At 41.1% G+C, this 21,657-nt stretch overlaps 1 long non-coding RNA gene across 1 annotated transcript in view; it reads left to right on the top strand.

Moving 5' to 3' along the window:
* Window positions 1-4,329: 4,329 nt before the first annotated feature.
* LOC134346342 (uncharacterized) overlaps window positions 4,330-21,657 on the top strand; it is a 66,317-nt gene continuing 48,989 nt past the window's right edge. Inside the window, exon 1 of the long non-coding RNA XR_010017912.1 lies at window positions 4,330-4,453. This is a non-coding gene — a long non-coding RNA (uncharacterized LOC134346342). The remainder of the gene's footprint in view (window positions 4,454-21,657) is intronic.

Here is a 21,657-nt window from a genome sequence, read left to right as displayed (position 1 = left end):
ATTTTAATTTGCTGATGATGGCAAGATTTTACTTCCAGAGGCATATGAAAATCTTATTACTGGCAATGGCAGTACAATTGCTTCTGTTATGTCTGGTTAGTGAGAGCGGATCTGATCCTACACCTAGTTGACACTTTATTAGGTACCTCCTATACCTCGTAAAGTGGCCGCTGTGTGTAGATTCATGGTATTCTGCTGCTGTAGCCCATCCACTTCAAAATTTGACATGTTGTGCATTCAGAGATGCTGTTCTGCACACCCCTGTTGTAATATGTGGTTACTTGGGTCACTGTTGCCTTCCTGTCAGCTTGAACCAGTCTGCCATTCTCCCTTGACCTCTCTCATTAACAAGGTGCTTTCTCACACACAGCTGCAGCTCACTGAATGTTTTTTCATTTCCTGGGCCAACATTATCTCTGTAAATTCTGGAAAACCCCAAGTGATCAACAGTTTCTGAGATACTCAAAGGACTCCATCTGGCATGAACAAACTTCCCCATTCTGATGTTCGGTGTGAACAACAACTCAACCTGTTGACCATGTCTGTGTGCTTTTATGCACTGAGTTGCTGCTACATGATCGGTAGATTAGATATTTGCATTAACAAGCTGGTGTGCGAGTGCACCTAATAAAGTGGCCACTCCAAGTTTGGACATGCCTGGTTACAAAAATTTGACTTATGCACGATCAAGTCTCTTTCCTTTATACACGGAAATCCACTTGGGCTGTAGGAGTCTGGAAGTCTCTAATCTAAAGAGCCATTGACAACAGTCTGATTGAAAATCCTAAAACTGAGATTGCAAGATGTTTGTGAGTTTGAGATGTTATGAGTCATATGTCTGGAAATTTAGTTATGCTATATAGTAGCTCCATATAGTAACTTCAGTACATTGTTCTCTGCCTTTGAGTGCATTCTGTTGAAATTCTCTCATCCTGTTTATTGGAGACAAGTTAGATCTTGGGAAAGCAAATGAATTTATGATTCAAAACAGCAATGTCCTAGTTGGATAACAGTACTGGCTCGAGGGGCTGAATAGTCCACTTCTCCTCCTTTGTCCCAGTACGACTAACCTTTGTCTAAAAAATAAGCTTTTTGTGTCAAGTGGAATCAAGTTATCTGACATATTACATATACTTAGGATCATAGATATAAGCCCCTTCTAAAGAGATGCTAACTGGTTGATGTGTACGTTCTAATTAGATGAACAAGCTTCAGGTGTATACATTGAGAACTGTATGAAGGAGATACTGTAAAGTATAAAACTACATTTGGGTGGCAAAATGTACAAAATAATTAATTGTTTTAAAATTATGACATGAATAACTGCATATGCATGGCACATGAAATTTCTGTACAGCGTGTGCCACTTTGTCATTTAGGACTATAGTTCCATTGTCCTGGCTACACAAGAAAAAATAGCAATGACTGTACTATACCAGTGATCCTACCCTCCCTGGCACTCTAATCGACTTTTATGCCACACTTCGAGGCATGCAACACAACACCACCCCCTTCCCAGGTGAACAGTGACTGTCTGCAACAGCAGCAGATGTGAGAACGACTCTGCAGAGAGTCAATCCCTGTAAAGCATCAGGCTAGACAACAACCCAGACCGAGTACTCAAGCTCACTGATGTCTTCACGGATAACTTCAACACTTCACTAATCTGGGCTGCTATCCCCACAGGCTTCAAGTCAGCCACCCATCATTCCTGTACCAAAGAACTCTACACCTCCAGAAATAAACTTCTATCAGCCATAGCACTGATGCCAATCATCATGAAGTGCTTTGAACGGCTGGAAATGACACATATTAAAAACGCCATTCCTGCCACATTGGATACTCACCAATGTGTTTGCTGAAAGAAGCTCACAATGACAGATGCCATAGCATGTAACTGGGCCTAACACACATCGAAATAAGGAAACTTATGTCAGAATGATGATTCTGGATTTCAGTTCGGCATTCAACACTATTGTCCGACCGAGCTTGGTGAAAAAACTCCTACCCCTCGGTCTAAGTACACCACTGTGCTACTAGGATTGGACTTCCTGACCAACAGACTTCAGATACTGAGGATGCACAACACCTTCTCCCTCCTCATCACCCGCAAAATGGTTCCCCCCCCACCCCCCAGGGACGTGTGCTGAGCCCATTGCTATACACCCTGCTGACACATGACTGCACGGCCAAACATCTGAGTAATCATGGTTCACTGGTGACATGACAGTGGTGGAGCTCAGCACTGACAATGATGAAACGGCAGGCAGAGAGGAGTTGAAAGAGCCTGAGCCCTGCTGCCGGGTAACTAACCTCTTACTCAGTATCAACAAGACAAAGGAGATGGTTATCGACTTCAGGATCACTTGTACCACTCACACAGCTCTTTACATCGGTGGCACTGCAGTGGAAATTGTCATCAGTTTCAAACTCCTGGGAGCGCAAAACTTGCACAACCTCTCATGATCCCAAGACATATTGCACACAGTCAGGAAAGCTCACCAACAGCTCTACTTTCCGAGGAGGCTGTAGGAGCTGGACTGTGCACATTTATTCTCACCTCATTCTACAGAGAGCATCCTAACAAGTTGGATCACTGCATGGCATGGAAACTGCACAGCGATGGACAGGTCAGAGCTGCCCGGAGCATCACTGACACCAACCTACCAGCATCAAGAGCATATAAAGGGAAAGGTGCCAGAAAAGGGTGAGCACCGTCATGAAGGATCCCAACTACCCTGCTCCTGGACTGTTTGTCCCACTCCCATCAGGGTAGCGTCTATGCTAGGACCACCAGACTCAAAAACAATTATTTTCCCCAAGTAGTAGAGCTGATCAACATCTCCATAGCCCCAACCATCACTACTTTGTCATTTCCTGTCAGTCACCGTATGTACAGACACTCCTGTGCCTAGCGTCACTTTATGGATGTACAATCAATCTATGCATATAAGTTGTCTTACGTATTTATATTAATTATGTCTTTAAAAATATTATTATGTTCTTTATCTTTTTTGTGCTGTATCAGATCTGGAGCAACAATAAATTCATTCTCCCTTACACTTGCATACTGGAAATGACACTTGGAAAAAAACAATCTTGTTTCTTGAATCTTACCAACAGTTTGAGTGGTCAGTTTCAAGTTCAAGTTTATAGTTAGTCAATGCACACATGTATAATGCCAAATGGAACATGGTTCCTGTGGACCAAGGTGTACAACACAGAACATCTAATGAACCTGAGAAAGTCTGCAGATACCGGAAATCCAGAACGACACACAGAAAATGCTGGAGGAACTCAGCACCTATGGAAATGAATAAACAGTCGATGTTTTGGCCGAGACCCTTCTTCAGTTGCATGTACTTCTTATAGTACATATAACTCACAACACATAAAGTAATACTACCACAAATAAATTAAGAAACAACATATTTTCCAGAAGATTGACATTTAGCATAAGCTGCATTTAGGCACGTCTGAAATTAAACAGTATAATGCCATGGGCACTTCATAAGTGACATAACCTCGGTGCTGGCACAGAGTTCAGTAGTCTTATGGTCTGGAGAATGAAGCTGTTTCCCAGCCTAACATTCCTTGTCCTAATACAGGGGTGCTGCCTGCCTGAAGGTAGTAGGGGTTGGGTCAAAGAGGTTGTTGGATGGGAGGGATCCTTGATAATCCCTGAGTACACAAGGCTCCTGATAAATGTCTCAGATGGGCAGAAGAGACCCCAATGAGCCTCTTAGCAGTCCTCATAATCCTTTTAGGATCTTGCTGTAAATGTTCAGATGTAATGTTTACTGAAAATAATTTTTTTTTTTGTTTAAACCAAAGCACCATACAACAAAATCTGAGAAATAACACAAGACACCAGCAAATGGATGATAATCTTGAAATATATAAAGCAGAGGTTTTACTTTCAGTCCTTTGGCACAAGAAACACCACTGCAGACCTCCCAGCAACTGCCTGAGAAGCAGGCTCAGAAAAGCCCGCAGTTTACACGAACTGGTAGAAACCTGAATGAGATTCAGTGGTTTTGCAGCCAGGAATTTCACTGGAAATTTCAGGGTTCATTTTGATTAATGTTATCCAGCTGAAGGCTTGGTATCTTCAAATCAAAATATTAGCCGCATTCATGTGCATTGCAAAATTTAAAGAAAAGCTATCTACTGATCAGATAAAGCACGACTTGTGGAAGTATAAAGACTGTTCGTGCATTCTTTGCTTTTACATGACAGGTCTATTTGAATAGATAATCATGATTCAAAATGCCTTCCTTTATCTGCCTTTGTTATTGCATGTGGGCAGTATTGATCATTGGGTATCTCAAAGGATAAGGAGGATCGAATGAAAAGAATGCTGAGATGGGCATGCTCCACTGGAAAAATCTGAAAACAGCCATTAAACTGTGCATATTTCTGCATTATGCTCTGCTACTTTTTCAGTGTTGTGGTGAGTAATGCAACCTAATCCCCTTCTTGTTTGTCTTTGTCGTGTGGCTGAATGCACGACCCAAAGAGAGTAGCATTAAACAAGTTTTTTATATATCAGAAAAAAATACCATTGGCAGGGTTATCATACGTATGCAATAGTTATTTTTATAATAAAATATATTTATTAAGTTGAATGCAATGTATAAACATAAATTGAGAAGACTCTTATGCTGCGTTTGCATTTTTGTTCAAAAATGGTAAAAAAAAATCTAGTTTGTGAGACAGCTAACCATATCCGTTCAAAAACAGAAGAGAATCAGCAGATGCTGGAAATCCAGAGCAACACACATAAAATGGTGGAGGATCTGAGCAGATTAGGCAGCATGTATGGAGAGGAATGAACAGCTTAGATCAACCTATTTGTTTCAAGTTCAAGTCCAAGTTATTGTCATTAAGCCATACACATGTATACAGCTTTACATGTTCTTTAGGGACCAAGGTGAAAAACACAGTACATATACAGTCCCTAAAAAAAGTATTCATCCCCCCCCCCCGGAAGTTTTTGTGTTTTACTGTTTTACAACATTGAATCACAGTGGATTTAATTTGGTGTTTTTGACACTGATCAAGAGAACAAAGACTCTTCTGTGTCAAAGTGAAACAGATTTCTACAAAGTGATCTAAATTAATTATAAATATAAAACACAAAATAATCAATTGTGTGAATATTCACCCCCTTCAAGTCGGTATTTAGTAGGTACACCTTTGGAAGCAATTATAGCCCTGAGTCTGTGTGTATAGGTCTTTATCAGCTTTGCAATTTTTACCATTCTTCTTTACAAAACTGCTCAAGCTTTGTCAGATTGCATGGGGATTGTGAGTGAACAGCCCTTTTCAAGTCCAGCCACAAATTCTCAATTGGATTGAAGTCTGCATTCTGACTTGGCCACTCCAGGACATTAACTTTGCTATTTTTAAGCCACTCCTGTGTAGGTTTGGCTTTATGTATGGGGTCATTGACTTGCTGGAAAACAAATCTGTCCCAAGGATTTCCTCCAGCCTTTCCCTGTATTTTGATGCATTCATCTTACCCTCTACCTTCACAAGCTTTCTAGGGCCTGCTGCAGTGAAGCATCCCCACAGCATGATGCAGCCAAGCTTCACGGTAGGGATGGTGTGTTTTCAATGATGTGTGGTGTTTGGCTTATGCCAAATATAGCTTTTTGCTGTTGGCCAAAAAGCTAAATTTTGGTTTCATTAGACCATAAAACCTTCTTCCAGCTGATTTCAGGGTCTCCCACATGCCTACTGGCAAACTCTAGCCGAGATTTCATAACAGAGACCTCGAGGAGCAGATAGGGAGGCAGATTCTAGAAAGGAGTAACAATAACAGGGTTGTCATGGTGGGAGATTTAAATTTCCCAAATATCAATTGGCATGTCCCTAGAGTGAGGAGTTTAGATGGGGTGGAGTTTGTTAGGTGTGCTCAAGAAGGTTTCTTGACACAATATGTAAATAAGCCTACAAGAGTAGAGGCTGTACTTGATCTGGTATTGGAAAATTAATCTGCTCAGGTGTCAGATCTCTCAGTGGGAGAGCATTTTAGAGATCGTGATAACAATTCTATCTCTTTTACCGTAACATTGGAGAGGGATAGTAACAGACAAGTTAGGAAAGCATTTAATTGGAGTAAGGGGAAATATATGTCATGGTCCAGTCCGTAAAGTCCGCATTCCCATTCACAGTCCAGTCCATCGATCCGTATTCCAGGTTTTCCGGTCTTCCCTTATCCTGTTGTGTGCCTTAATTGAGGCACATGATTCTGATTTTGGGCTGGCTACATAAATAGCTCCTGGGTTCAGCTTCAGTTGCTGGCCTGTTCCCTTCCCTTTCCTCCTGTAATCAGTGTCTGGAGCCTTGGCTGCGACCTTGTCAAGTTCAACCACCCTGCTGTGTCAAGGTAAGGAACTGTCTATCATTGTTTGGAACTGTCTCTTTGTGTCCTCGCCTTCGCTAGGTAGGTCTGCCCATTTGCCATTACCTTGTGTTGGGAACCATCTCTGTGTCCATGCCTTCGCTAGGTAGGTCTGGCTGTTTGCCGCTACCTTGTGTTGGGAACCGTCTCTTTATGCCCTCGCCTCCGCTGGGTAGGTCCGGCTGTTTGCTGCTATCTTGAGTGGAGATCTGTCTCTCAGTGTTCTGTGTATGAATCCTGGCCCTACATCCTGCTCCCTAAGAGGGGTCCTGACTCTGTGTTGAGCCCCGGCCCCAAGTCCTGTTCCCAAGGAGGGGTCCTGGCTCTGTGTTCCTGGTCTCTCACGACCAAGGCTCTGTGTTCCTGGTCTCTCACGACCAAGGCTCTGTGTTCCTGGTCTCTCACGACCAAGGCTCTGTGTTCCTGGTCTCTCACGACCAAGGCTCTGTGTTCCTGGTCTCTCACGACCAAGGCTCTGTGTTCCTGGTCTCTCACGACCAAGGCTCTGTGTTCCTGGTCTCTCACGACCAAGGCTCTGTGTTCCTGGTCTCTCATGATCAAGGCTCTGCGTTCCTGTTCCTATCGTCCCAAGTCCAAGGCTCGGCTGTTCCTGAGTACCAAGTATCCTGCCATTTACTTTGTACTCTGCCTTGGAGTTTGTCCTTCCAAAGTGTACCACCTCACGCTTCTCCGGGTTGAACTCCATCTGCCACTTCTCAGCCAACTTCTGCATCCTATCAATGTCTCTCTGCAATCTTCGACAATCCTCTACACTATCTACAACACCACCAACCTCTGTGTCATCTGCAAACTTGCCAACCCACCTTTTTACCCCCACATCCAGGTCGTTAATAAAAATCACAAAAAAGTAGAGGTCCCAGAACCAATTCTTGTGGGAGACCACTTGTCACAATCCTCCAATCCGAATGTACTCCCTCCACCATGACCCTCTGCTTTCTGCAGGCAAGCCAGTTCTGAATCCACCTGGCCAAACTTTCCTGGATCCCATGCCTTCTGACTTCCTGAATAAGCCCACCGTGTAGTACAAGGAGCTTAGGAAAATAGAGGGCTATGGGTAACCCTCGGTAATTTCTCAGGTAAGGACATGTTCGGCACAGCTTTGTGGGCCAAAGGGCCTGTATTGTGCTGAAGGTTTTCTATGTTTCTATGATTTCATGTGATTTTTTTTTTCAACAGTGGCTTTCTCTTTGCCTCTTTCCCATGAAGCTGCACCTGAAGCACCTGGGCAACAGGTGTTGTGTGTATAATCTCTCCCATCTCAGCCACTGAAGCTTGTAATTCATCCAGATGTCTCTCGGTGACCTTCCTCACTAGTGCACCCTCTTGCATTGTCACTCAGTTTCTGAGGACGGCTTGCCATTAGCAGATTTACAGCTCTGCCATATTCTTTTCATTTCTTGATGATTAACCTAACTGTACTCCAAGGGATATTCAGTGACCTGGAAATTTTCTTGCATCCATCCTCTGACTTGTGCTTTTAATAAGCTTTTCACAGATTTATTTGGAGTGTTCTTTTGTCTTCATGGTGTAGTTTTTGCCAGGATACTACATTCAGTTGAAATATCTTGACTGCACACAGGTCTCCAAAAACAGATCTCCATTTAATTAATTATCTGACTTCTAAAACGTATTGGCTGCATCACGGATGGTTTGATGTGTTATCTTAAAGGGTGTGAATACTTATGCCAATCAATTATTTCGTATTTTATATTTCTAATTAATTTAGATCACTTCATAGAGATCTGTTTTCACTTTGATACGAAAGAGACTTCTTCTGTTGATCAGTGTCAGAAAAGCCAAATTAAATCCACTGTGATTCAATGTTGTAAAACAATAAAACATGAAAACTTCCAAGGGTGGAAGAATACTTTTTATAGGCAATGTATAACATACAACACATAAAAATTATTACCACAATATTAACACATTAGAAAGTATTGTGTAGATGTACAAGTTGACATAAAGTGCATATACAACATATAGTTGCTACTGTTGCTGTCATAAATAATGTGTACTGTATGGTAGCAGGGTGTTCTGAAGTCTCGCAGCCTGGGGGGAAATAAAGCTGTTACCCAGCCTAACAGCCCTTGTTCTTATACTGTGGTACCTTCTGCCTGATGGCAGGAGATCAAGGAGATTGTGGGGCAGATGAGACGGGTCTTGACCATGTAGAGGGCTCTGTGAACATAGCACTTCTGGTATATAGTATGTCCCTAGATGGGGAGGGGGAGGTGGAAGAGAGAGACCCCAGTGATTCTCTCAGCAATCCTCTTCATCTGTTGCAGGGTCTTCTGGTCAAATACCTTGCAATTCCCATACCGGACAGTGATTAAGACGCACTCAATGGTGTTCTGGTAGAATGTGGTTAGAATGGGGTGTGGGGAGTCTCACTCGTCTCAATCTCCTCAAGTAGTGGAGGAGTTGCTGTGCTTTCTTGACTAAAGAGGTAGTGTTGAGTGATCAGGTGAGATTGTCCATGATGGGCACTTCAAGAAACTTGGTGCTGCAGACTTCCCCAGTGGAGGAGGTGTTGATGTGCAGTGGTCAGTCTGCAACTTCCTGAAGTCCTCAATCATCTCACTGGTCTTGTCCACATTGAGACTCAAGCTGATGAGTTTGCACTGGTGCCCATGAGCCGCTCTGTCTTCTCTCTGTATGCCGAATCATAATTGTTGCTGATGAGGCCAGCCACTGGTGATTAGTTAAAGATGTTGCTGCCAGCACGTTCTGTCTGAGGCCTCTCCGGAAGTCCAAGATCCAGTTACAGAGCGACAAAAAGGACAGTTTACCCACCAGCTTCTGAGGAATGCCCAAGTGAAATTGATGAACTGTATTCCGACGTAGGAGACATCATCCTCCAGGCAGGACAGGACTGAGTAGAGGGCTGAGGCTGTTGCATCACTGGTTGCTCTGATTTGGGCGATGTGCAAACTGGTAGGGTTTGCAATGGCGTGGGAAGGCAAATTTTCATGCAACATTTGAACATAACCAGTTGAATTTACAGGATAAGGTTGAGACCTAGAAAGATTGATATTTTCCTGCATCATCCAGTAACACAAATTCTATTATCAGCTCTCGTCAAAGGTAAACACTTGGTCGTGGGAATTCACTTTTGCTACTGTTTTCTCAAATCAATGCTTCTAGCAACGTATAAAAAAGACAAGAATATCTTTACCTCCATTCATATGATTTAAAAAAATTACACCTTGGAAAGAATTTTTGAAGTGTCACGAATAATCCCATTTCCTGGTGATGGAACAACTACTATGGAATTCCAAGGAATCATCATGGTAGGAGCTGTTGGGTTGTGCTGGAGAATTATCCATGTATTTCAGTGGTGTCTAAGTTTCATCCAGTATTAATACCCCACACAGAAATGCACCAGCTAGCTGTTGATTTAGGGTGTTTGCACACAGAGTACACTGTTCACTCTTGCATTTTGGAATGTGATTTAATGCTGATAAGGTTAGTAGTCATCTTCACACCCTAGGCTGAGGCTATCTGGGGTATATCCTCAAAAATACTTTTCAGAGGTTTGTGATTGGTGAGAATCATAAAGTTCCATCCATACACGTGGAATTTTATTACCTCATAGATAACCACTAAATTTCCTATGTAGAACCCTTGGCCTCCAAAAGAAATGTTGATGCAAAACAGGTTGATTACTTATTTCCATTCTCCACAAATTAGTCAAGTTACACCAGTGTCATGAGGTAATGCATCACCTGACAACAGAAACGCCTTTGCTGGCTCGGAATGAACTGCCTACTCAGCAGCAACAGCTTCGTCTCCTGAAATACAGCTTCTTTCCTTGCCCACTTCTATGTTGTCTTGTGAATTAGCAATTCATCTCCAGGTTAAGAGTAAAAGATTAAATATTTAAGGGGAATATGAGGGAGGACTTCTTCACTCAGGGGGTGGTGAAAATGTGGAAAGAGTTGCCCGTGGAATTGGTGGATGCAGCTTTTTCAATGTTTAAGGAAAGTTTGGGTAAGTGTATGGATGGGAGGGCTATGGAGGACTATGGTCCTGGTACATTTCAATGGGACTAGGCAGAATAATAGTCTGGCATGGACTAGATGGATTGAATGGCCTATTTCAATGCTGTAGCACTCTCTGACTCTAAGGCAAGAACCATTTACAGTATTTGAGGGGTTTCAAGTAAGCCTGTTAGATGGACTAGGTACATCCAACACAACCTAGAACTTTTCTGCAGCTGGTGGAGTCCTTCAATATAACAAACGTGAATCAGTTCTGAGGAAACAAAAACATACTTGTCTTCCATTTTCAGCTGCACAGTACCATCTGGCCAATGTCATTTACTCTCTCCTCGCACATCACTAATACTGTGCATTCTCTTCATTACCTTTTGATCATTGGAAAGATTCAATGGGCGTGTGACATGAAGACTGCACTATGAAGCAGTCATCTAGGTGAACACTTTATTTATCTGATCCTCCCAGTCCATCATAGGCGAAGCACTCCCCGTCATTGAACACATTTACATGGAGCGCTGCTACAGAAAAGCAATGTCCATCATCAACGACTCTCACTATCCAGGCCATACACTCTTCTCCCCACTACTATGAGGCAGGAGCTACAGAACTCTTCGGTCCCACATCACCAGGTTCAGAAACAGTTATTACCCTACAGCTGACAGTCTTCTGAACCAGCAGAGATAACTTCAATCACCACAACTCTGAACTGATTCTATGACCTACAGACTCATCTTAAACTTCCAGTTTAAGATGGCGCTGGTCAACCTCAGCGACTACTGGCTGACGAAAACAAGAAAAACAGCTAAATACTTTGATAATCATACTTTTTCTGGCAAATGATCATCACAAGTAATTGGCTGTAACTTCCCTTTGCTCTCGGAGGCAATTTGATGTGGCAGAACCAAGACAAGGTGAGGCAGCAGGCCCATTGCGGAGAGCGAGGAAGACCCAGGTTCAATCATGTTAAGCGCCATGCTGAATTGGAGAGGTTGGTTACAGGCCAAATTGACACAACTCTGTCCAAGCCCCAGGGCCTATCGAGGTGACTGAACTCAATATTTGGATGGAGATTCAGGCATCGGGCCAGATTGGAAAAAGTCAAGGTGTCAGAGCACGAGGCGAGGGACGGGCGGTTCAGATCTCTGCTCAACAACTCAGCTCTGCGCTGAACTATGTTGGACTATGGGACTTTCTTTGCGGACTTCAGTTCAGAACGCTATTTGCAGTTATTGTTTGCATGTGTTTTTTTTCTCTGCACATTATGCCTTTTTTAAATATAGGTTCTTTTGGGTTTCTTTGTTTCATGGCCGCCTGTTAGGAGATGAATCTTAGGGTTGTATAATGTATATATACTCTGATAATAAATGTACTTTGAGCTTTGAAGGACAATTTTCTCAGATACACACAGAAAATGTTGTAGAAACTCAGCAGGTCATGCAGCGCTGATGGAAAGGAATAAGCGATTGATGTTTTGGGCCAAGGCCCTTCATTTGGATGTTACTATTATGGGAGTTTGGAGGATTTCGTAGAGCAGAAAGGTGGGGAGTGATTCAGGAAGAGGGAGGACTGAGGGTGTGTGGGATAAAGGAGAGGATAAGTGAGGTGGTGGAGGAGGAGGAAATTGAGGGAAAGCCAATGGGTAAAGTCACTTGTACCTCAGCCCATTTGTATATATATTGGTCCTTCATGTTAAGGACAATCACATTGGAATTCAATTCACGGTCCACACTTGGGCCAAGGCTCTGATGCTGTGTAGAGTCACAGCGAAACCCCAACTGTGCATCAAAGTGTTGGTTATTAGTGGATAAGTGGCACTGAATAATACCTTACCGTCCACACTCAGGGGCCTCTTTATAAAGTACAGCTGTACACCTACTTGTTAATGCAATTGTCTTATCAGACAATCATGTAGCAGCAACTGAGTGCATAAAATCACGCAAACACGGTCGAGAGGTTCAGTTGTTGTTCAGACAAATATCAGAATAGAGAAGAAATGTGATTTAAGTGACTTTGACTGTGGAATGATTGTTGGTGCCAGATGAGGGGTGATTTGATTATCTCAGAAACTGCTGATCTCCTGGCATTTTCTTGCACGACAGTATTTAGAGTTTACAGAGAATGGTGCAAAAAACAGAAATGCGTTCAGTGAGCAGCAGTTCTGTGGGCCAAGGCACTTTGTTAATGAGAGAGGTCAGAGGAGAGTGGACAGACTGATTCAAGCTGACAGGAAGGCGACAGTAACTCAAATAACCAAATGTAGCATCATTGAAGAGCATCTCAAAATGCACAATATGTCATTTCTTGAAGTGGATGCACTACAGCAGCAGAAGATCATGAACATACACTTACTTTCTGTACCTAATAAAGTAGCCACTGAGTGTATAAATTTGCTGATGAAATGGTCCTAGTAAAAATGTGGTAGATGTGCAAAAATGTTGGCATGGCACGGTGTGTCAAAAGACCCAGTTCTGTGCTCTATGATCCTATGACTTTGCTGAGAGTAGACACTAGGTGGTTAATAGCTAGAAAAGATTCGTTTTGCACTTTGTGGATACGACCTTTCTAGAAAACACATGACAAAGTCACAAAACACACCACAGAACTGGGCAATTTTCCACATGGTTGGGTGTTGCAACTATACTGGAAAACCGTGATTGAATCAGAATGGTTTTTACTGCAATCTGCAAGTTTCATGTTTGTCATTACTGATGGCAACTTTAAAAAATAAATTCCGAATCATTAACTTAAATTCCACAGCTGCTGTGGCAGGATTCAAAGCCACGTTTGTTATGATTAGTTTACACTTTATCCTACTAGCCTCCAAGAGGACCACAGCATTGTCGTAGGGTTTGGAGACTTGTGTGCCTCAATGACTTGAGAGCTGTATTGGCTGGAGTCGGGGCTTTATGCTTTGGCTCTTGGTAGGGTCACCCATGCCAAACGGGTCAAAGTGTAGAGGACAGACTAAGAGTGGTCCACCGCTCCTCCAGGTTCAGGGGTGCAGCTCAGGGCTATCAACCCTGACTGGTCAAACAAAATTGTTACGGAAACAACAATGAAGAATCCTTCTACATCTGAGCACAACAGTATTCCTGAGTCTCCACCTGGGACCTGCATGACTGACAGCAGGGAAAACTGGGAGGAAGCTACTGGAGACCCCTGAAGGAACCCTGAACACTACCAGTGATAGAGGACCTTCATTGCTACCCTAATTGCCAGCAGTCAGTGAGTTATCCTACTAGGGTGGAAACCTAACTATTCCATTATTCGAACTTAAAGATAAATTTGTTATCAAGGTACATGTATGTTACCATACACAACTGCGATACAAATGGAAGCAGGTCTCTTGGCCTTGTGTATCCAACAAATGTGTTGGCTGATCTTTGACCTCTGCCTCACTTCCCTGCTCCAACTCCATATTCCCTGCTTTCTATCATTTCAGAAAAAAAATCTATTGATCTCTATCTTGAATGTACTTGGCAATTGAGCCTCCACAACTACCCAAGGAAAAGAATTCCATAAACTCACTACCCCCTCTGAGTGAAGAATTATCTTCTCATCGTTCTCCTCAATGGCTTACCACTTACACTCAGTGGGCACTTTGTTTGGTACACCTGCTCGTTAATGCAGATATCTTAGCAGTCAATTAGGTGGCAGCAACTCGATGCATAAAAGCATGCAGGCATGGTCAAGAGGTTCATCTGTTGTTCAGACCAAACATCAGAATAGAGAGGAAATGTGACCTCAGTGACTTTGTTGGCTGCAGATGGGCATGCTTTGAGGATCTCAGAAACAGAGGATCTCTTGGGATCTTCATGCTCAACAGTCTCTGGAATTCCCAGAGAATGATGTGGAAAACAAAAAACATTCAGTGAGTAGCAGTTCTATAGGGGAAAACGGTTTGTTAATGAGAGAGGTCAGAGGAGAATGGCCAGGATAGGCTGCAGCAGTAGAAGACCACGAACATACACTAGGTGTAGTTTGAGACTGGGATATATGGTTGTAGGCAGCCCAGCCAAGAGAAATGTCAATTCTGCATTAAACCTTTTCAAACCCCATAAGCATTTTATATGTTTCAATGAGATTATCTTTCATTCCTCTAAACTCCAGAGAGCGTAGGCCCAGTCTGTTTACCTTTTGTCATATGTCAAATGAATCAACCGGGTGAACCTGTATTACACTCCCTCTATTACATTTACCCTCCCCTATGTAGGGATAACAAATCTATGCACAAAATTCCAGATGTGCTGTCACCAGGATCCTCTCTAATTGAAGCAAGGCATTGGTCATTTGGCCGTTTGTGCCTGCTCTTTCATTCAGCAAGATATCATCTGATCTTTAACATCATCTGTTGTCAAATCCTTTGCAGCACGGCCAATGCACAAACTGCCTTTGGAATTGCTTGATTCACCCGCAAATTACTTTAAATAACTTGCGTACCAGGACAGTCAGGTTCTGCTTAACTTCTGTTGAATCCTGCTGACTATTCGAACTTAACAATAAATTTGTTATCAAGGTCCATATATGTTACCATACACAACTGAGATTAATTTTCTTATGGGCAATCACAGTAAATAAAAGAAACACAATACAATCAATGAAAAACCTCACCCACTGGGGAGGACAACAACCAATTAACCAACCAACTTTGGACATCTTTGGACTGTGGGAGAAAATCAGAGGAAGCCCACGCGGTCATGGGGAGAACGTGCAAACTCCTTACAGGCAGTGGCGAGAATTGAACCTGTGTCACTGGTACTGTAAAGCCTTGTGCTAACCACTATGCTACTGTGCTGTATTATTAAGTGTTACACGCACAAAGAACAAACAGAGAAAAATGAGCTGAGAGAACAAAGGAAGGAGCAAAGGGCAAGTAGATGTGGTGCTTCATACTCAGACTAGAGATCACCAAAGATTTCAGTGATAACAATTAACCTATAAAACAGCCAGATTCAAGTGGCATGACACATGCTACAGAAAGCTAAGAAGTTTGTGGAAAAATACAGAAGCAACTGTACCATAATTATAGGAAATTCACTGAACCTAATTAAGAGATCGCTCAAGTGTATGTTCATGGTCTTCTGCTCCTGTAGCACATCCACTTCAAGGTTCAAAATGTGCATTCAGAGATGCTTTTCTGCACACCAGTAATGTAACACGTGATTATTTGAGTTACTGTCGCATTCCTGTCATTCTCCTTTGACCTCTCTCATTAACAGTGTTTTTGCCTGCAGAACTGCTGCTCATTGGATGTTTTTTGTTCATCACACAATTCTCTTTAAACTCTAGAGAATGTTGTGTGTGAAAACCCCAGGCGACCAGCAGCTCCTGGATCCTCAACTACACCCCCACCCCACCACCCTTTCTGGCACTGACAATCATTCCACAGTCAAAGTCACTTAGATCACATTTCTTCCTCATTCTGATATTTGGTCTGAGCAACAACTGAACCTCTTGACCATGTCTGCATGCTTTTATGCATTGAGTTGCTACACATAATTGGCTGAATAGGTGAGCACTGAAAATTGCAAGCAAGTTTAGAAAGGTTAAACTATGGTTCCGGTGACATCATCGTTCAGAATGGCAGCTTAAATCAATAGCTCCTCTGGAAAAACGCATATTTTGCCCCGTTAATCCATCAAATACAAGATCTTTTGAAAATATCTGAATTGATAAGGGGGAGCAAGAATAGGGAAAAAGAATGGAGATTAAAAAAGCATCACTGCGGAGCCTATGGAAGAGAGAGGTGCAGTGCGTGGCTCTCCTACACGTGCGCGTGGCGGCGAGGCTGACGCTGGGCCTCGTGCAGGCGAAGCGGCAAATATGATAAAGATTCTGGAAGAGATAAGGGAAGTCCAAAAAGATAGAAAACAGCAACTCAATGATATAAAGTCAGAGCTCGCCAATGTCAATCAGAAAATAGTGGTGGCAGAGACTCGAATTGAGAAGGTGGAAGATCGCGTGGAAAACGTGGAATAGATACTAAGTAAGATGATAAAAATACTAAATCAACAGGAAAGTAAATTGCTTGACCAGGAGGGAAGATCGCAACGGAAAAAATAGCAGGATTTATAATGTTCCCGAAGGGGCGGAGGGATTTGTCGATAATGGACTTTGTAGACAAGCTGCTGCAGGAAGCACTGGAGATTCTCCCAACTCTGGAGATTGAAACTGAGAGGATGCATCGCTCGCTCGTCCCGCGGCCCTCCAGAAAATAAGCCGCGTTCAATAGTACTTAAATTTCTTTGATTCAAGAGCAAGGCAGAGATTCTACGAAGGGCCTGGGGTAAGAAGAGGGTTTTTTGGAACAGGAAATTAATATACTTTGATCATGATTACCCCCCGACGGTCGTACAGAAACGGAAGGAGTATTCTGAAGCGAAACGAATATTAAAGCAAGAAAAGATTAAATTCCAAACCCCGTACCCTGCTAAACTGAGGGTATTTTACCAAGAAGGGATACAGCTATATCAGACAAGAGGCGACTACAGACATGAACAACAGAGGACTGCCCATTAGCGTGGTCAAACCAAGGGAAAGTCTGGCTGAGCAGTTATCCTGAACTGCTTGGGAAATAGTAAGAGAACTGAGAAAGCAGGGGACGGGAACAGGACGAGAGAAGGATATTAGGAAGAGACTGTCAGTTCTCCGAGGGCAGCCCTCACCTCCTCCAGAAGAGCCACAAGGTTTGGCTAACTTTAAAACTGCTGATAAACTAAATGGAAGCAAAAATAGACAGTGATATACCTATCTCAAGAAATAGGTATTATAATGTGGATTTTATATTACTCAATTTTTAAAAATTTATTTATTCATTCCTTTCTCCCCACCCAAATGAGAATATATACATGGGAGGAATACACAGAGAAATCATTTCTGTGTAATGGACATAGTTTTTTTTTTACTTACTTTTATAGGTACCGCAGCCCTCCACCCACAGGTAGGAGGGGCTATCCCCCACAGCTAGACTTTTCTTCTAGCCCAACCCAGGGTCATCTAGAGACCCCAGTCTTTGAATCACACCTTGGTCACCTTCTTTATTATTCACATTTCTTGGGTCTTATTTGTTCAGGGAGTAGATCGATTAAGTTATATTCTGCAAATTTCAGTGATATACTAACAGATAAATACACATGGCTAAGGACAAAGTAAAATTCATTTCTTTTAATGTCAACGGGCTGTTGAATCCAGTCAAGCACAGTAAAATTCTATCAAGAATGAAAAAAGAACAAGCCCATGTAGTATATTTACAGGAAACTCACTTAAATGACAATGAACATGGAAAATTAAGGAGAATGGGCTTCTCTAATTTGTTTTTCTCCTCAGATAAATCAGGACATAGAAGAGGAATTGCTATTCTCATCTCAAGCAAGCTAAATTTTTTAAAAGTATTTGAAATGGGAGATAAGGAGGGCAGATACATTCTGGTAAGGGGGAATATAGTTGGAAATCCAGTTACTTTATTGAATATATACACACCTCTAGGAAGTGATATTAGTTTCTTCCAGCAAATTACTAATATTATGGTAACGGAAACAGTAGGTCTCTTGATATGTGGGGGAGACTTAAATTTACAATTACAACCAAAGTTAGACTCTTCCAATAGAAAAACTATGAAACAAAGTCCTTACATAAGGAAGTTACCACTCTTTTTGAGGATATTGGGCTAATTGATATATGGAGGGACCTTATCCCTGACAGAAGGAATTACACTCATTATTCTGCCCCCCAATCTGTATATACAAGAATAGACTATTTCATAACATCTGGAAAAGATAGAGACAAAATAATCACCTGTGGAATTGAGACAATAGATGTAAGTGACCATGCACCTATATATTTATCTGTTGATTTTGACCTACAATCAAAGAATACTATTTGGAAACTAAATTCAAGTCTACTCAATGATCCTTATTTTATGGAACAAATTAAAAAAGAAGTTGGTCTTTACTTAGAATTCAATGATAATGGAGAGGTTTCACCTCCCATTCTATGGGATACTCTGAAGGCTGTCTTAAGAGGAAAAATTATAGCGATATCTTCATATAAGAAAAAAATAAGGAAGAGAACATTAGAGGAATTACAAAATAAGCTGAAGGAACTAGAAAAAAAACACAAATTGAGTTTGGCACAGGATACACTAAGGAGATTTTTTTAAAAAATGAGGAATGAAATAGTTTGGCTACACAAGAAATTAGAAAAAATGTAATTTTTCTGAAATAGAGACACTATGAAAGTGGATCTAAATCTATGAAAATACTGGCGTGGAAACTGAAAGAAAAGATGGCAGAAAATACAATTCATAAAATAAGGGATCCAAAAACAAAAGTGATAAAAAATAAGCTAAGTGAAATTCAAGAAGCTTTTGAAATGTTTTACAAAACTCTATATTCCAAAGTTCCAGGGGGAAGCATTACCCAAATTGACACTTTCCTGGATTCTTTAGAGTTACCCACTTTAAGTGAAGAACAAAATAGAATGATGTCTGCCGACGTAACTGAAGCTGAACTAAAAACAGCAATTAATAGGCTTAAATTAAGCAAGTCACCAGGATCAGATGGATATACGGCAGAGTGGTATAAGGAGTTTAGAAGTGAGTTAATTCCTGTTTTACTCCCCACACTGAACCCTAAGAAAGGCACAAATGCCACCCAGCTGGAAGGAGGCGATAATCTCAGCTATACCGAGAGAAGACAAGGATAAAATGGAATGTGGGTCATTTAGACCAATGTCTGTTCTTACTGTGGATTATAGATTATTTACCTCCATCATGGCCAAACGATTAGAAGAGTTTCAACCCACACTGATACGTAATGATCGGGCAGGTTTTATACAACAACACCAAACACAAGACAATATATGAAGGACACTTCACATTATGGATCATATTTTTAAAAAATGAAATTGAAGCAATAGTGATAAGCATGGATGCTGAAAAGGTATTTGATTCAGTTAATTGGAATTTTCTTTACTTGGTCTACATGACTCAATTATTAAAACTATACAGGCACTATACGACAATCCTACTGCCAGGAATAAAATCAATGGATATTTATCTAATAGTTTTACCCTAGAAAAGGGCACGAGACAGGGTTGTGCGTGGTCACCGCTACTCTTCGTACTATATCTGGAACCATTAGCTCAACACATCAGACAAAATGAAGGTATCAGGGGAATTACTATTAAGGGAACAGAGCATAAATTGGCCTGTTATGCGGATGACATTTTGATCTATCTAGGGCAACGAATATACTCTTTACCTAAATTGATGCAATCCTTTGAACAATATGGCCAATTATCAGGATACAAGATCAACATAGATAAAACCCAACTACTTTCATATAACTATAGCCCACCAAGAGAAATTCAAAGTAGATATCCTTGGGCATGGCAAACAGAATCCATCAAATATTTGGGCATCATTATGCCAGAAGATTTGGCAAAATTATCAGAATGCGATTATCAGCCTATATATAAAAATAATCAAGGATGATATAACAAGATGGAACCTAATTTCTTTTCTTGGTCTCAGTTCAAGGATTGAATCTATTAAAATGAATATACTGCCCAGACTACTATATCTTTCAGACCCTACCAATAGAGATTAACCAAAATCAATTCAATGAATGGAACAAGATGCTATCAAGATATATATGGCAAGGCAAAAGGCCTAGGGTTTGTCTCAAAACTTTGCAATTAGCCAAGGAAAAGGGGGGATGGGTCGACCTTCTCTTAGAGATGATTATTTTTCAGCACAGTTGAGAGCCGTGATATGCTAGTGCAACCCATCAAATGGCGCTCAATGGAAAAACATTGAGGAGAGGATACTTTCCATCCCCATACAGACAATTTTGGCTGGTAACAACCTACAAAGTTACATAGATAACATAGATAAGAGTCCATGTATGAAATGGACTCTGAAAAATATGGAAAACTATTATAAAAGAATATAAACTAGAGAGAGACATTGCAATTCTTAAATGGTGTGCATAAGACTCAGATTTTACGCCAAATAAACTGGATGCTAGATTTAAGGACTGGACAGCTAAAGGAATAACAGCTATTTGCAATATAATGAAAGAAGAAACACTGTTCAGTTTTGAAATGCTCAAAGAGAAACACTTATTAGAAAAACAAGACTTTTACCGGTATTTACGGATAGGATGGTTAAAAATGTAACCAAGGCAAGTACATGTCTGATAGAGCTATTTAGAAAAGCATATAATTCAGACAATGGTAGTGGAATAATTTCAAGCGTTTATAAGGGTTTGTCAAATCTTAAAACACATTCGACGTCATACATTAAAACAAAATGGGAGAAGGAAGGAGGGATAATAATATCTGAGGAAGACAGGACAATAATATGGAGGTATCAATGGAAGTGTACCAGTTCACAGAAATGGAGGGAGTTCGGGTGGAAAAACTTGATAAGATATTTTATTACACCCTCTCAGAAATCCCATTATAATAGTAACCCCCCTGCTTGCTGGAGAAATTGTGGAAATGAAAATGCAAACCATTATCATATTTTCTGGGAATGCCCCATTATTAAAGACTATTGGAGTGGGATACATAATGCCCTACAAGACATCTTTAAATGTGAAATACCCTTAGAGAGTAAGACCATATATTTTGGGTATATACCTCAAGAATGGTTGAGAAGAGATAAATATTTAATGAATGTACTGCTGGTGGCTGGTAAAAAGACCCTCACCAGGAAATGGCTATCATAGGAGAGCCCAACTTTACATGTATGGATGGAAATTACAACAGACATTTACAAAATGGAGAAGATAACTGCATCTGTTAATCATAAGTTGGAACAATTTTATTCATACTGGAAAAAATGTTTTAACTACATAACACCTCATAGGTCTGATTTTATTCTCACAAGTCAATGAATGTTTTTAAAAAAAAAAAATCACTCCCTAACCTGTATATAGTTTTCTTCTTTCGATTGTTCTTTCTTTCCTCTCCTTTCTTTGTGTATACCTCAGATAATTATTATGTGGAGATTTGTGACAAATATGATTATATGATATATATGTACAGTATCTGAAATACATCTTATGGAAATGTTTGTTTGATGAAATTCAATAAAAAATAAATTACAAAAAAAAGAAAGGTTAAACTATGAAAAAAATACAAGAAAAATAACAAGCTTAACACAATGCTGCAGCACACACTGATGAGATAGCAGAAGGGGAATGAGCAATGGGAATTGAAGGC

Source organism: Mobula hypostoma, chromosome 5 (genome assembly GCF_963921235.1).
Source record: "Mobula hypostoma chromosome 5, sMobHyp1.1, whole genome shotgun sequence".
In the NCBI taxonomy this organism is placed as follows: Eukaryota; Metazoa; Chordata; class Chondrichthyes; order Myliobatiformes; family Myliobatidae; genus Mobula; species Mobula hypostoma.
The sequence above is the reverse complement of the archived record's forward strand: the minus strand, read 5'-3'. Positions and strand labels throughout refer to the sequence as shown.